The sequence below is a fragment of the Desmodus rotundus genome, chromosome 3 (assembly GCF_022682495.2).
Source record: "Desmodus rotundus isolate HL8 chromosome 3, HLdesRot8A.1, whole genome shotgun sequence".
Taxonomy (NCBI): domain Eukaryota; kingdom Metazoa; phylum Chordata; class Mammalia; order Chiroptera; family Phyllostomidae; genus Desmodus; species Desmodus rotundus.
Genome location: NC_071389.1, coordinates 175,922,675 through 175,939,972, shown reverse-complemented (window position 1 = coordinate 175,939,972; position 17,298 = coordinate 175,922,675). Strand labels below are relative to the sequence as shown.

At 43.8% G+C, this 17,298-nt stretch overlaps 1 protein-coding gene across 1 annotated transcript in view; it reads right to left on the bottom strand.

Annotated features, from left to right (window-relative positions):
• Positions 1–10,430, bottom strand: part of GRIN2B (glutamate ionotropic receptor NMDA type subunit 2B) — a 400,196-nt gene extending 389,766 nt beyond the window's left edge. The window contains exon 1 of the mRNA XM_053921780.2: positions 10,240–10,430. The gene's annotated coding sequence lies outside the window, so the exon portion shown is untranslated. The remainder of the gene's footprint in view (positions 1–10,239) is intronic.
• Positions 10,431–17,298: the final 6,868 nt, after the last annotated feature.

Genomic DNA, 17,298 nt, shown 5'->3' with positions numbered 1-17,298 from the left:
CGTTTTTCCACTTGAAAAGAATTTTACCTTTTGCCAAGAGTAAGGCGCAAAGGGAAGACACCTAGAAGAAAGTCGCTTTCGCTGAAGTTTCAAAGTACGTGCTGTCTACAGTTCCCCAGTTTCCTCTAGGCGCCACATAAACCCTTTATCTTCTTTTACATGGCAGCAGCTCGATACAATTTGAAGAGTCAGGGGTTAGAATCAGAGGGGGCAAGCTGAAATTCTGGCTTGCTCTTACAGCTGTGTGACATTGAGCTCTCTACTCTTTACTCTGGTCATCTGGGAAACAAAATAGTAACGTCAGCCTTGTGGTGAGGAGTAAATGAGATAACATATGTTAACATAGCCCAAAATACAATGGCCATACCATAAATATCTATCATCAATTCGAGGCCCAATTTCAACAGTAAATTGTCTTAAGCAAAGGCAAGGCAATTCCTTTTTGGGTCACTGTTCAATATTGTATTTGGACTAATAGCCATAATTCTTAGCATTTTTATTCCACCATTTATTTGTAAAATGATCTACAAATTGGCTACCTAATTCTAGGATCACCTCACCCCCTTCCCTAACCCCGTGTCTCTGTCGCATAAATGCAAGTTTATCAATAAACTAGATCCCCTGCTATGGTGACTGAAAGACCATTCATACATTTAGAGTCAACCTTGAGTTTTATGTTGAAATCAAAGCATCACTGGAAATTGCTACACAATAAAAAGGAGGGGCTGAGGAGGTGAATAACCATCATCCTACTTATTCCAGAAAGCCCGGCACAGTGGAGATGTTTGGGGATTACAAGACATTTGAAAGCCCATAAGAAATCTGTCTCAAAAGCTAGCATAAGATAAGTGCTGCAGAGGAAAAAAAAATATAGTATGTGGACAAATAACTTGGTGGGGGCTTGTTTCTAGTTGGGAAGATCAAGCAAGATATGTAGGTAAGATAATCTTGGAGGTGGATGGACCTTGAGGAATGGCCAGTATTTACATGGAATCTGAAGGGAAGGGGAAAAGTATAATCAGTGATGAATGGGAGCTTTCAAAGAAGACTCTTATTAAACACAGTGTAAAATGACGCTCAAAGGAGTGAGGCACTAATAAATGGGAACAGTTTCATTCTGTCAGCCTATAGCTAGCACTAAAGATACTCTCATCTATTCAACTCTGGTAAAATTCAACCAGAGCATCAAGAGGTGCTTGGATGACAAGGAAGTGGAAATATAAAAGGCATAAATATGCCAACTTTATCCTCAATGCACACTCATTTCCATTATCATCTTTATCAGCAACTGGCATTTTCTGAGCACGGCCCATAACGCAGGCAGTATTCTGCTAAGCACCGAGGACATAAAGTGACATAACGGATGAACTTCGTTCTCATGGAAAAATTGCAAATTAATCAACAACAAATGATTTCTCTTGTATGTGCAGGCTCTAAGAAAACCCATCCACTATTTTTTCTTCAAAAAGCACTGGGGTCAACAATCTCCTACCCAAGAAAGATCTTCCAAATCTGAGCACCTGTATTTGCCCAGGGTAGGATTTCTTCCGCAGTCCTTCCTCCCATGGGGCCAGTCAAGAGCGATTTGGGAATTTAGACCAATGGGTCACTTCCTGGGTTTCTCCTGGACATTTAGTGCCTCGCATCTCCAACTGCTATTAGATGTCCAAAAAAAGAACTAGTATTTTTATTTTCTACAGTTTGTCTTTTTTAAACAATACAGATCCATAAATCTGATTTTTCCTCACCTCTGTATATTTAGGCTCCTATTTATTTTAAAATGGGGAAGGGAGGGAACCAAAAAAGGAAGGATGTGAGAAAACTCTTAACCTGGCCAACCTAATAATCAGTAATTAAAGTTCCAGTCAGAAAAGAACGAAACTGAATGCCTCCTACCCTCTTCCTCCTCTTCATGCCTTTAATATCCCACGTCAGGCACTGAGAGGGAGGGTAGCATGGTTAGTGAATTCCAACCAGCGCCAAGATAATTGCACCATTCACACCCCTCACCAGTCAATCAGGGTCGCTTATCCAGCCCCATTTATTAATAGTCTTCCTACACTTAAGTGTTACAAAGGAGTGAAATGAGGCTTCCTTTCCAAACCAGAAATGGGGCACCCTCAATAAAGACTAAGTGGAACAGAGGATGTTTGCCGAACCAAGGGCCACTTGCCCTGTTTCACAGCCACGCCTGTTCCAAGGCTGTCAGGGAGAGCAGCTCCCTAACTTTCCTCACTTTCAACCCCAGGCCCATGTCAGTGTTGCTCGAGCTCAGGACCACAGTAAATACAGCTCTGCTCTTAATTCCACACCAGGTCCACCCCTTGTGTGCACTCTGCACACTAAATCCCCGCACATCCCAACTTCCTCTGCTAGTGATGCACTCGTTTAACAGTGATAGGGTCTCGCTCTCCGTGTTAGAACACTAGGCCTGCATGATGCTTAGAGCTGATAGGCGCCTCGTCAATCACCTTGCCCAGTGGTTCCCAAACAGGGCTGCACATCAGAATCCCCAGGGGGAATTTTTAAATGACCACTGCCTGGATCTCTCCCTGAGACATGTTAATTTAACTCTTTGGGGTACAGCCCAGGCCAGGACATCATTGCTTTTGTTGCTGTTGTTGCTGCTGCTGCTGTTTGGGGGTGAGGGGAGTTTGTGTTTTTTGTTGAAGCTCTGCAGGTGATTTTTCTATTGAACTTGGGGGAAGAACACTGCTTGAGCCTGACTCACTGTTTCGGAATCAAGAAAATCAAGACCCGCAGTCAATGGCTCACACACAGTCACAAAGTAAAATAACACAAGCAGAAACAAAGAAAAGCTTCTGACTGCCAAGACCACCACCTCCTCCATTATCACCTGGGCAGCTCCTGGATAGCCTGGAAAAACTTACTATTTTTAAAGACATTACATATCTGGGAGTAGCCTGGGCTCTGAAGATATGTGGAGGAGGAAACACCCTGACTTCAGGGACATGCATGTATCCCAAGGGGACTAGTGGGGCAGCGCAGTGGACGGGAAAGCGCTGAAGGGAGATTCAGTGGACGTGGCTCTGACACGTGGACGAGGCTCCGGACCCTGTGGCAAACCTCGGAACTATTTGCATAGCTTTCAAATGGTTGTTGTGGAGAACAGATAACCTTCAAGGTGCTTGTCAGTGTTAAAATTCTTATTATCCCATGTCTCTCTTTCTCTGTCTCTCTCTCTCTCTCTCTCTCTCTCACACACACACACACACACACACACACATACACCCCTCACATTCATTAGTGGACCTAAACTGCACAAACACATTTAATGCATTTAAGGTTATTTCTGACTACTGTATTTGGTAGGTAAGTCACTGCACAAACATACCCTCACAGACACAAGTGTAGTGTGTGGGGTGCGTGTGGTGTGTATTTGGACACACATGGAAAACCCTGATCCGAAGACATCGGCAACTGTAGCAGCTGAGTGACCAGACTAAGGCCCCCGAAGGTGGGAGCATCGCTGTAGAACATCTGGGCATTTTCACAGAGTACCGTTAGCTTTGGGAAAAGGATTAGTGGCATCACCTAAGCTTCAGGTTTCCTCTAGGACTCTCCTCTCCCCTCCTCCGACGAGGTGGTGCTTTCATCCAGCCATTGTTTTTAAGTTCAACCTCTCAAAAAAAAAAATCTGATTTCCTAAGAAATTCTAACCAGTTGAAGCCCTGAGAGGGGCTTTATAAAATCTAAATAAAAATATGAGAAATTTAAACTTGAATTCCTTTCTAAAGAAGGAAATGCATGTTCTGAGTGAGGCAATGAGCAAAGTCGTGGAGAATGGCGTGTGCAGAGCACAGTTTGGCTTTTATGAGTCAAGCACGTTAATTAGTTGAAACTTTAAATTGCCCTAATCTAGGAAGTTGTCTACTGCAGATGTCCTCCTCCTTATACAGACAGATTCCAAGCAGAGTCAAAGCCTGTGGCTTCTCTCTCCTTCCAGGTCTGCCTCTCCGCGGGTGGGGCTTTGCTTCTCCTTCTCCCCCTCCCCTCATTCCTCTAGGCAGGGCCTTGACCCTATGCCTCCACCACCCTGCCCCTAAAGTCGCCTTGGAATAAATGTTCTTTAAGTCAGCCAGTGGTGGCATTTGCTAATCCACATACCGTAATACCTAGGATGCTCTCTTTATATGTAGCAGGTCTTTAAAAAGTCTTCAGGCCAAGCATTAGGTTCCTTTTGCTAATAAAATGAATGTAAATCACAGTTCGCATAGAAAGAGTGAAAGTGGGTGGAAGGGGGTAGAAGGAGAGAGAGCAGAAAAAGCTGCAAATACAATTGAGAGGAACCTGCTTTGCAAATCCACCTTCCCTTAGGCACCAATGCAGCAGTTTAATCAAGTGGTGGCTAGAGCTGTCTTTTCATCATCTCTACACCTGAGCATCCCCATGAAGAATACTTCTGAAACATCAGGCCATCTAATAAACGCTACCAAAAAGGATTCTGTGAGTTCCCTGGGGATAATTAAGCCCCTCTTCTTCCCTCACTCCCCCCTGCCATTAAAGAAAGCAGCTAGTGTCTGGCGGCACGGCAACTCTCTATCTCGCTACTCTAGGAACACATGGAGCTAAGCGGGTCCTTCACTCTGAGTAGCTTGGCCTGGGCTAGGATCCAGCTCTCTGCTTGGCCACAACCCAACTAGCAGCTGTCCCTTTCTTTCTAATGGCATGGACAAAGTCAGCTGCAATCCGGTGGTCTGAAGTGAACATTGTATCATTTGTTCATTCCAGAGGCAAGCCTAACACACAGGGCCAGGAGTCATTAAGGGTAGAATCACTGTAGCCAAAATCAGTCTCTTCCCTGTCCTTTTAAGAAGACCCTGACTTTATTCTCTGCCTCATTGTTTGGAATCCAAAATTCCTAATAAATGAACTGGTTGGTGCACAGAATCCGAAATTCCTAATAAATGAACCAACACAATCCTATGTTGCTCTTCACCCCAAGTTAAGGAAAGCATAGGAAAAAGCAGGAAGCTCGCCCTTTTACACCAGCATGCCTCTCTGCCTGCTCTCCATCCTCTGAAAATTACCATTCTCTCCTTCCATAAACTCCTATTTATTCTTAAAGATGTAGCATAACCATCAACCCCTCCACAAAGCCCACCTCATTCTCCCAGGTTTCTCCTTTATAGATCTTACCTAAATATATGATGATTTCCTTACACATCTCCCCATTAAATCATGGGCTGCTGAAAAGTACAGACCAGAGCTAATTCTTTTTCATAACACAGTCTTTGACAAATATTGGTTCTTAACAAATGTTTGTTGAATAATTGAGCAGAAAAAAAGGCATAAAATAAAGTTAAAAGAAGAGAGTGTGAAAGAAAAGGGACAAGGTATTAATAAATAGGTGAACCCAGAAGCAAGAGAACAAAAAAAGAAAGTGATGAATCAGTTATGAGAAGGACCAGAATAAAAATGAATAGAGGATGAAAGAGGCAAAAGATGTACATGGGTGGAAGAGTGATTGTAGAGAGGAGATGGGTGAACTTAGATATCTAGGTTCCTTTCTGATTTTTCTTTTCTTACTTTTAAGAATAAAGCATAAATGCTAGATGTCCCAAAAGCAGAATATATATGTGGAGCTGCCAATGTTAACGATGATATAGAATTAGGTGCAGGATTGATACAGACCCATCACGCGTGGTCCATCAACTTTGGCGTCACCTGGGAGACTGCCAGAAATGCAGAACCTCGGGTACCACATCAGACCACCTGGATCAATGCGCAGTTTAACAAGATCCCCAGGTGACCCCTATATACCATCAAATCTAAGAAGTTCTCATGTAGATATTTGAAATGCACAGAGAGCTCCCACATCTCACGGGAGTCAGCGGTGTGGTGGCCAGAGCGCTGGCACTGAAGCAGCTTACACAACCTTAAGCAAAAAACTCAGTGTCCCTGGATCTCAGCGTCTTCATCTATTAAATGAGAAGGTCAGAGTAGATGCCTTCCGAAGTGTCACAGAGCTCTGACGTTCCTGATGTCATCTAGCATCATGACTTCGAACTGTTCTATACCATGAGAACAAACAACAAATAGCATCATCTATAATTAAATATTTCACTTCCTCTCTCCATTCATTTAATATTTTTAACTACCTATTATGCACCAGTCACTATGCTAAGTCCAAATGATTCCAAATGGAAAAACTATCCCCCCCTGCCTTTGAGGAGCCCACACGCTTTTTAAAGAAACAGGGCATGTAGACAGAATTAGGATAAAGTGTACTGATGACCACAAACAGGTGCTGGTGATGCGCAGAAGGCAGAGCAATTATTTTGCTTGGGGCGGTCATGGAGGATTTCAACAAGCGATCAACATGTGCTCTATCTAGGTCCCTTCTCCGCCAATCTCACCTGAAAGCACTAGAAAGTGAAAAGACAAAAATAGGGTTGGTTGGAGAACAACAAGAAACCAACCAAAGGTTTCTGAGCACACCTCTCCAGGTTCACAGAACCCCAAGAACTCATCCACACAATGGATCTTGTGTAATAGCCACAGACACATCATTAACAGCCACAGGTAAGTCTCAGAAACCTACCTCCCCAGAGTGATGCTTGCTCCCTCATCTGTTCTTCTATCCTCTGCATCCCTCCAAAAGACAGCATCAACTCAACCTCTAATCTACTCTCCCTGGGGACTTTTTGTGGTTGCAAAGAGGGCATGCACTTTAATAAATGTGAACAATGCATTAGACGAGTAACTCTTTTGATCTATATTTATTTACCGAGATCCGACTGTACACACAGTGCCAGAGACTGAACATGTAGTTTGCTGAAAGGACAAAGTTTCTAGAATTCTTAAGGAGGGTGTAGGAGGCAGTGAGGAAAAGGAGCTTATTCACTCCTGACCCCAACGAGTTACAGGAGATGAGTTGTTCTGTCAGCCCCAGGCTTCACTGTTAAGGAGAGGTTATCATTCAGAACAACAGTTTTCCAACCTTTAGAATTGTGTTTCACTCTGGCTCCTTTCCCATCCCTGGCTTGTACAGGTTTTTTTTTTTTTTTTTTTTTTTGCTATGGTTTCTTCAGAAATATTAACAACATTTTTGCTTTAACCTGCTAGTAGTAGTGGACATGTCACCTTATTCTTGAGCATGAAAATAGGGGGAGAGACCCTACATCCCGAGTTCGTCATATTCATGGAGAAGACAGGAGAAGGTTTTACAAGGTAACAGTGCTGTGGCCAAGGGCTGGGTCTGCTCGCTCCTTTCTCCCTGTCAAGAACCACTCATCCCACCAACAAATTTCAGTCCGTGTGTCCACCTCCCGGGTGCCCACTGTGCTTCCACACACTGTGTGAAGTGTGTTAGACGTGAAGGTCAAGGAAGACTGTCAAGGTTCTGAAGCCATCTTTCTGGAGGTCAAGCAGGAATACAAAATCAAGGGGCCTGCTGTTCCTCCCTTCACCAGAGGAAGTCGCTCTTCTTGCTCAGCCTAAGAGAAAGACACTGGGTGTGCAAAGTAGTGACTAGAGAAATTTTTTTCTTCCTTCTCCTTTTCTGTCATTTTGTCTCCTTAGTTATCCTCTTTATCTACATCCACCCCTGTCATAAATTATACACACAAACAGTGGCAAAACAAGACTCTTTGCTTAAACAGGCTTCCTAGGGATGGCATTAATGGAGAGGAGAAGGGCAATCCAGGGGTACACACCCTGCTCCTCTCCTTGCATATTAACATCTGTCTTTCAGATGCCACCTCATTCCGTGTTCACAGATCCATCATGCTTTGCTACACCTGAAACATGGAGAGAGAAGACAACCATGCTGTTCTGATTTCCTTGAAATCACCAATCTAACATCCTTAAACCGTACTTTCCCGGGAAGTCTTTATTTCCCATTAATTTTTTCTTAATTGTACATCATGAAGGCTCCCCGATTAAAATTAAATTTGCTCTTTCTCCCTCCCAGCAGCAGCCACGTCTCCTTCCCCTGTAGCCCACACTGTAAGGGGAGGGGGCAAAGAGAGAGCAGACGAAATAGAACCCAGTCAGCTCTTTGTGCTATGAGGGAAAATAGAGAGAGCAGTGGCCTGAGACAGCCCAGAGCCACAGGAGGTCTGCTCAGCGGTGCAGGAACACCTTCCTCCTCCCCAGGGTCTCTAAAATGGCAGTGGGCGGGGAAAAGGCACAGACCACCTGTGGTGACTCCTCCTAGAATCCTAACAAGCTCTTTCTAGCTGGCATGCCATTCTTTTCTCTTTGTAGCTTTCCCATGGCCTGGCCCTCCTCCTCCTCAACACCCTCCCCTTTAACCTCTTGTCCTTTGCCTAGTCTTGGGGCCAAATAATGGGGGCTAATGGAAGCCTGGAACCTGGCTTAATCCCATTAGCAACCAAGACAAAAGTGGCAGAGACTCTGTCCAAAGGAGTTCTGCCACCAACAAACATGACACAAGACCTACTCGGTGTAGGTCACTGTGGTAGGACCTACAGAAGAGGGCGTGTGCCCTTTGGTCCCCACCCTGCCTTGCTCATCTGTAGCTATGAAATCACCACACATGGAGCTGCACTTCTCACCCATGCCTCTGTTCTATTTTGAAGTAATTTTAAGAGTTCCTCCTCCCACTTGAAGGAGTAGAAGCAGATGGAGAACCAGCTCAGGTGCCTCTAAGGTGAGCGCACATCAGATAACCTCAGCTATTTGCGGACATGAGGAGAACCTGGCTCAAAGTGGGGTCCCACCCTCTCACTCTGATGACACCGTGCTTACAGACTAGTGGTTACGCAATAAACGTTCAAAAGAATAAAGCCTGGGGGAGGGGAGTAGGGAAGGTGGATCAAATCTATCCTTTTTGGACAATGAGGAACTATCTTCTCTGATGCTGAGAAATGAGGACCTTCCGCTACTTCTCCCACATCCCTTCAGTAGTTCAGATTATTTCAAAGTATTATTGTAAAAAATACCAGAAAAAAGAAGATTTGGGGGGAGAATACTTTAACAAAGAGTATTGTTGCTAATGTTTCTGCTACATTATTTTGAAGATCTTTATCTCAACCTGATTGCTGCACTTGAGAGCCTTCAGAGTTTGGGGATATGTGGCCCATGGACCAAGGAGAGGAGCCGCCAGCTCACCATCATGGCCCTCCAGCACATGGCTATTCTGATTTCCTCTGGAGTTGTCTTGGATTACATGAGTGACTAGCTGAAGAGTCAGTCATTAGCTGAGTCTTTTCCATTTCTCCTGCTATTTCTCTTTTCAAGCACATGAAAACACTGCCAAACTACATTTCACATATTTTAAAGAATGATGGGAGGGGGAAAAATTAAAGTATTAATTCTATCCCGAGAGTACAAGACTAACCCATGCAAACAGCACATCTCTTTGTTTAACACAAAGGCTCACGTGTCGAATTCTGCACCCCTTCCACATGCACAGCGTTTTAGAACTCTGCAAGATAGCCATTTTGCAAGAGTGGGGAAGTAACAGTTTGCTTGGAGGATGTGTGGGTATAAATAGATGTGTAGACAGAAGGAGAAATTTACAGCTCAAAAATAATAGCACACACAAAAAATACAAAGTAGAAGCAGAATACTGACAGAATTCCGTCTTTACAAGCTTCAGATTTAAGTCCTCTTAACCTGCAGCATTCGTCCATTCCAGGTGTTCTTAGACCAGCCGGATTCCCCACCTAGACCTGTCCCTCTGCAGTAGGCCTCCCGGGATCTCTGGGCCCAGTGTCAACCCCTCAGACAGCAAGTGGACTTCAGGGCAATAGCCACAGTCATCTCAGTCATTATCTTCATTTTTTTAAGGGCACAGAAAGGATGCCTAGGCAGGTAGAGACAGGAGGTAGAGAGAGGCATGGAAGTGGCAAGGGGAAAAGCCAACCTGGGGAATGAAAAGATTTCTAGATTCCCATAAAAAAATCAGAGCTTTAGCACTGGGTGAATAAAATGATATTTAACTCGAAAATCACACAGGTTTCCCCATCATGTCTGCATATAAAAAAGCCTTATGCCATCCAATATACTCTGTTCCCACAGACATCCACCCCCCACTGCCTCAAAAAAAACCCAAAACCTGTTTGATGAGGAAGGAAAGAAATAACATGGGAGATTTCCCCCTTTGTAATAAGTCTTTTTCCCCAAACAGCATTATTTTAACATCGTGTTACCTTTTCCTCCAAAAAATCCACTTGAGGGACTTGAAGAGAAATAAAGAAGGAATCCCTCACCCCAGGTGAGGAGCAAATACAATAGAATGTGCCTTACCTTGGTTTGTAGAAGCCAAACCTCTAGACGGTTGGATTAAGGGAGTGAGCATGTTGGGAATGTCCAGTCTCCTCTTCTCGATTGCATATCCACATAAGAAAGACGAAGGATAAATAAAAGGAAGGTAATTTAAAATCCAATTTAGCGTGAATTTTGTTTTAATCTTGTGTCTTGAAGAGATCAAATTCAAAGGAAAAAAGGTTGAATTCAAAGGCAAGTCAGGGTATGGAGAGCAGCTCACAATGCAGAGTCCAGAGTAATTATTCCGTTTGCATGTGAGGTTAGTGGCTGGGCTATTTTTTTAATGATTCCTCTGGCAATTATGGTTTTTTTGATTTTTGGAGCTTTAGTGGAGAAGGCTCTGTGTGGAGAAGCTGGGGGCCGGCTCTGTCCCTCCGTGGAGCATGGTCATTCCCAAAGCGTCCCCTTCCTAAGGGGGAAAAAGAGGCGGTCAGGGTTTCATTCGAGTGTCCCCCGGAGGGTGGAAAAATGCTTTCTGAAAAAGATATCAATTCGTTTTAAGGAAAAGGGGGTTGGAAACCCCGCATTTCCCACAGAGTGCACACGAGAGGAATTGAAAACAGCTGGCACCGGTCTATAAATAATTCAGAAAAGGTCTGGCTATACCATTCCTGGGACAGGCATGGATGAGAGGTGGGAAAGCCAACCTGAATGGAAGCGGAGAGAGGGCGGGAGGGAGGAAGCAAAGGAGGGAAGTGGGAAGGAAGGAGGCAGGGAGAGAGAAGTGGCACCACATAGCAACACACACTCACACACACACGCAGAAACACCATCCCCACTTAACTCGCCAGCAAGTGCGGCCCCCAGCCCCATCTGCATTGCTGCTGACATGTCTGTCTCGCTCTCCCCATCGCCTGCAGCAGCAGCGTCCTCCCACCCGGGCTTGTGCTGAATGGGTTCTGATTGTGCACGGGGTGCACACTGGGCATTTCTTGGAAGGGGCACACTGACACGCGCGCACACACGCCCCCGCCGCGCACGCGCCCCCGCGCGTGCACTCACACTCACCCCCGCGCACACTCACCCCCGCGCACACTCACGCCGCCGCCGCGCTGATGTGCAGCACACGGGGCTTCACCTGCAACGTGTCGATTGGACGGATGGTCGCGGCGCGTGGCTCGCCCCGGGCACCGACGTCCAGCCTCTCTGCTCGGGGAAGGGTTTAACGCCCCCCCCCCCCCACATACACACAAAAAGACCAGAGAGAACCCTACCCTTTCACCCTAAAAAGGCATCTTTTTAAAAAACACCACATCCAAATTAGCAAGTGCCAGGTTCTGCTGAATTCAAGAGCTTTACCTTAAATACCAGGTTGTTTAGCGGTGCCACTGCTTCGACCCTTTCTCTTCCTGACACCTCAAACCCCCAAACTGACACGAGACTCCAAAGCAAATACTTACGTACCTGCTGTGAGCGCTCAGCGATTGCAGAGTCTCCGGAGAGGGGTGGCCGGTGGCCGGGGATTGAGGGTTTTCCTTGCCTAATAAGCAGGATTAAAAATCCGTCTCCAGGGTTTTGAAGTTCACGACTCTTCTTTGCAAAGCAGAAGAAAATGCATTCGGATGCCAGCACTTCTGGATCGTGGTGATCAAAAATCACCCAGACGAGCACTTTCGGTAGAGCAAAGCCCCGAGATTTCCTAGAGGTGAAGAAAGCGAAGGAAGTGGTTTTTGAATGGGGGTGGGGGAACCTTCCTTTCTCAAAAAAAAAAAAAAAGGAGGGGTGGGGGGGAAGAGGCAGGAGCTGAGATCCCAGTTGGTGATGATCAGAGCCGGGGGAGGGGAAGCGGGCGGGGGCAGGCTGTGCAAGTCAAGCTCACGGCAGCAGGAGAGGAAGAGGAGGGAAGGAGGAGGGGAGAGTAAGGAAAATGGGTATTAATCACCGGGGACGGCGGGGGGTGGGGGGGTGGGCAGAGGGCGAGATCACAGGTTGCCTGATCTGGATTTGGGTCTTGCACTTAAAAACATGCCACACACACACTCTCCCCTACCTACCTCTCACACACTGGCTCTGGTGGGAAGAGAAACCCCCGAAACCATGGAAGATGTTTCTGCTGCCAGGGTATGTGTGTGCGCGCGCTTGTCCTCGCTCTCCACACCCCCCACCCCACCCCACCCCCAAACCCCTTCACCCCCTCACTCTTATTGCTGAGACTCTGGCAGAGGCAGCTTCCCACGTCATGTGCTGGGGGAAATGGGGTAGGAATGGGGGTAAGGCTTAACTCGAGTCCGTGGCGCCTCCTGCTGGCTGTACTGGGCAACAGCAATGAGGAAGGGCTGCTAAGGGGTTGGGGTTAAGAGCCAGTGCCCTCTGTGGGGGCCTCTGGGCTTGCGAGAGCATCTCAAAGGTAGAGATGCAGTTTAAAATGTTAAGACTCTTGCTTTATATTGCATAAATCAGCCTTTACTCCGTACGTGCATCCAGTATGCTAGGCACAGTTTCAAAGCCAGGTTCTTGCCTTCAAGCAGCTTAAGATCTATTTTGAGCACATGAGGCTGAAGCATAAAACAATGGGAAACGAAGCAAGGCAGATGTAATTAAGGGCTACATTGTATAGTACAGATCATATGTGTGCTTTGCTGACTGCTAGTGAAAGTTTGAGGGTTTTGGAATTTTTTATTAGATTGTGTTATTTAAAATCTGTAAGGAAAGATGAGACAGGTGAATAATCCATAAATGAAACTAGATTTCATGACATTTACAGCCCTACCCTCTTGTAAAGGGAAATATCCATTCATTCCTCTCCCTGTTAAGCTGTTTTCTATTTTAATAGTACCCATCACCACCTGTAGTATTGTTTATTTTCAATATTAATATCATTATGCATGCATCCTTTTTATTTGATGCATTGTTTCTTCAAAGATCCAAAATATTGCAGTGGTGGAACATTTTCAGACGTTACATCATGAGCTTATCATCAACCTTCCTGAGAAGCAGCCATATAAACATACAGGTAACAATCCTGGGTGAAGTCGTCACACCCAGCAGCTTGGCATTTTGGTCTTCGTGGGATATGTCGGATGTGTATAGCAGTCCTGTAGACCAGACAGCAGTCGCAGTGCATTTCAACTAACTATTTCATGTTTTCAAGTTTTTGTTAGTCTTAATCTTTGAATCTAAGTCTTTAAGACACACACAAATACATTATTATTACACAAACACACAAATACAGTGCTTACGTGCAAACTATGCGGTCTCAGTAATGGTACTGCTATTTTTCTACGAGGGGGTAAGGCTGATCTGCCACCTCTTTGGAGAACTGCAGTACTACCCCAGAGCTGCTGTGCCCCTTGGTGCACAGCAGCAACCCCTGCCCCTGTGTGTGCAGGTTTCCAGTTATTAGAACATGAATTCCAGGAGGAGTATAGGATACAGACAGCAAGGGCCCCATGTTTTCCTGAAACATTTTTTCCTGAGTCTTCCAAGACTGCCCATTACCTTTGGGATAAAATCCAAGTTCATTTCAAGGGCTGGCCTTTAATCCACTTTTTTAACCTCATTGCTCACATCCCCCTTCTTATCCCAATTCCCTTTACCAAAATTTCACTCTTCTTTTGTGTTTTCTTTTCTTTTCTTCCCTTTCTGGACTCAGCAATTCCATTCCAGCCTATTTACTTTTGCAAGTATAGAGGAAGGAATGAACTCTAGATCCCTCTCCCTAATAAGTCCACACTCTCCTTTAGTTTCTAGCTCAAGCCCCACTTCCTTGAAGATATTTTTAGTCAACCAAGCCTGAATTGACTTCTCTGACAATTTCAAGAATTTTTAAACGAGGTATGGCGCCTCAAGGCCGCCCCGCCCTGGCTCCCACCCCCTGCATTTGGGAATGTGTAGAAGAATTTGCATGATCAGGTATCAAATGACTGGGCGATACTACTGGCATGCATGGTCCAGGCACCAGGGACACTGCACATACATACCCGCATTATAAAGAACTGGCCCCAAGGGAAAGCAATACTTTCATAAACTGTTCATGCTGAACCATATGAAGCTACTGGTGTTCAATCATGTGAAATTGCCAATCATAATTGTCATTATTGGCCTGTAATAAAATGGCAATTTCATAAAATTAAATCCCAAATTGTATTCTTATGTATATAAAATATAGAGAGAGGCCTGCTAAGTTGTCTGTCTACATATTCCCAGCAACTAGCTGTTGGTTCTCAACCTCTGACGTTCCCAGGTGAAGTTTTTAATTGGTCACCATACACAAAGGGCAAGTAGAGACCAAAGAAAGAAGGCAGGCCATTCCAAACTGGTAGGTGGCAGTGTCAATAAGCAAGGGAACTCACATACAAGGCTTGTCTCGGGCAGTTGCAACACAAATGCACTAGATCTCTGCCCCCACCCACAGGAATCTTAAGAGTTTATATAAAGGCCTTCACAGGGTTCAGTCACATATATAGTCAGAGGGTCTCAACAATACCTTACTTTCTCTGCTTCTAGTACAGAAACACTGGGTGGAATGTACATTCCAAGGACAGGGACGGGGGTAAGGAGCCTCAAACTGTCTGGGTCCAGCCCTCGGTCAACAGATGGTAATGTCTTTTTAATGACCTCCTCCCAAATGGGCACAATTCCAGACATGCCGTGGAGGCTCAGTAAATATTAAGGTTTTTAAATGACTATTAGACACTACTTTCCCAAGCAGTCTTGCTGGTTCTGGAAGAGCTAATTCTCAGGACTATGCAGCTTGTGAGTGGACGGTGACAGCTCTTCTCCGTTGTATCCATTGCCAATTGCCCATTCTATGGGAGAAGACCTCTCTCCTTGTTTCTCAGTCTCCTGTAACTCAGTTGCACTTCTCATGAACAATCTTTGCATTGAAGGAACACAAACATTTCAAAGAACTGTTTTCAAGGAACACCCAGATTCATGAAACTGGAAACACCATTTTTCAGTATTTCCAATATGTATTTTCTAACTCCTAGTCAATCAGCACAGAAAGCAATATTTGAACAAAATAGGACATTGGATTATATTTTACAGCATTGTTTGTTGAGGGAGAAGCTCTTACCCAGGCTGCTGGTGACACTGGTAAAAGTATTCTGCTAGCTCACTTGACTCAAAGATCCATGGCCCAATCAGCAGTTGCAAAGCCCGTGCCTTGATCAGCAAAAAAAAAAGTATATATATACATATATATATGTATATGTATGTGTATATGTATATGTGTGTATTTTCTTCACATCTTTCAGATGAAATTTTGGTACCAAAGAACAGGGCCTAAAACTTACAACTTGGGGACTCTCTTTAAGGAAAAGAGTAGAAAATTTTATGTGAAACTGAATATTTACTTAAAACCAGAAATAAATCACAATTAAAAATTATTTGATACTTATGCTACAAAATTTTTAATTAAATGATAAAAATTTTTGTTAGTTACTGCCTGACTCTTCTTAATACTTATTTTTGTATATTTTTTACTTCATATTCTTAGAATACCTCTTCATATTACGATTAATAATATAATTTTCTATGGAAATAATAAAAAGAATCCAGTCAGTTCTTTACATGGTTGCTCAAAATTGCTTTTCATAACCACAGTGAGATATCACCTCACACCAGTGAGAATGGCCATCATAAACAAAGCAACAAACAAGTGTTGGAGAGGTTGTGGAGAAAAGGGAACCCTAGTGCACTGTTGGTGAGAATGCAGACTGGTGCAGCCACTGTGGAAAACACTATAGAATTTCCTCAGAAAACTAAAGATGGAACTGCCTTTTGTCCCAGAAATTCCACTGCTAGGATTATATCCTAAGAACCCTGAAACACCAATCCAAAAGAACCTATACAGCCCAATGTTCATAGCAGCACAATTTACAATAGCCAAGTGCTAGAGGCAACCTAAGTGTCATCAGTAAATGAATGGATCAAAAAACTGTGGTACATTTACACAATGGAATTCTATGCAGCAAAGAGAAACAAGGAGCTCCTACCCTTTGCAACAGCATGGATGGAACTGGAGAGCATTATGCTAAGTGAAATGAGCCAGGCAGTGAAAGACAAATATCATATGATCTGACCTTTAACTGGAACCTAATCAACAAAACAAACAAGCAAGTAAAATATAACCAAAGACACTGAAATTGAGAACAGGCTGACAGTGACCAGAGGGGAGAGGGGAGAGGATTATGGGAGAAAAGGGTGAAGGGTTTGCAGGAACGACTATAAAAGACATTTACATTGACAATAACAAGGGGGGGTGGAAACAGGGGAGGGGGGTGGGGAGGGCTGGGGGGGTGGGGAGGGGTGCGGGGAAAAGGCAGAAAACTGTACTTGAACAACAATTTAAAAAATGTTTTTAAAAAAAGAAAGAAATACTTTTAAAAAAATAAAAATTTAGTACTGCATTAAAAAAAATTTGTGCCTCACAGTTTTGGTAAAATAATTTGGATCCTAGAAAGATGAAATCCTCACTTTTGTGAGAAAAGCGTTTGCATTATTAAAGGCATTGTTGTTTTATTACTCACTTACCATAAGTTTGTAGGACATATAAATAAACAGTAATCTGCCTTTATTGCCTGACTCTAAAATGCAAGCAAAAATAATAATTCCCTCAGGAAAAAATAAAATTATCTTATTGAGTATTAAAAAAACAAAATTGTTTTTCATTATTGATCATTTAGAAAAATGTCTTAACTTATTGGTAGTAGTGCAATGTTCATTTTTTTTAACTGTTGTCAAATTAGGAAAAAACTTTATCAAATTTCTCTTATATGTAAATAGTAAGGCTTCAAGGATTTCAAGTTTTCTTACATTGTGACTAATCTTAAATATCACATGAATTGAGGACAGTCAATTGAGTTAGCAATGTATTATAAGTTTTACATTATCTTCATTAATGTCAGAAATTTGTCTCAAGCCAGAAATTTAAATCTTTTCCCAATGTGTTCATATGATTCACTCCTCTTCATTAACTGGACTATCAAACAATCAGAAGCCTATTCATTACTCCTATTCAAAATTTCTCTTTTCTTCTTAAAGAATTATAGTTTTGGTATAATTTGGGGAAAAATGTTGCAACTTGTCCCTCAA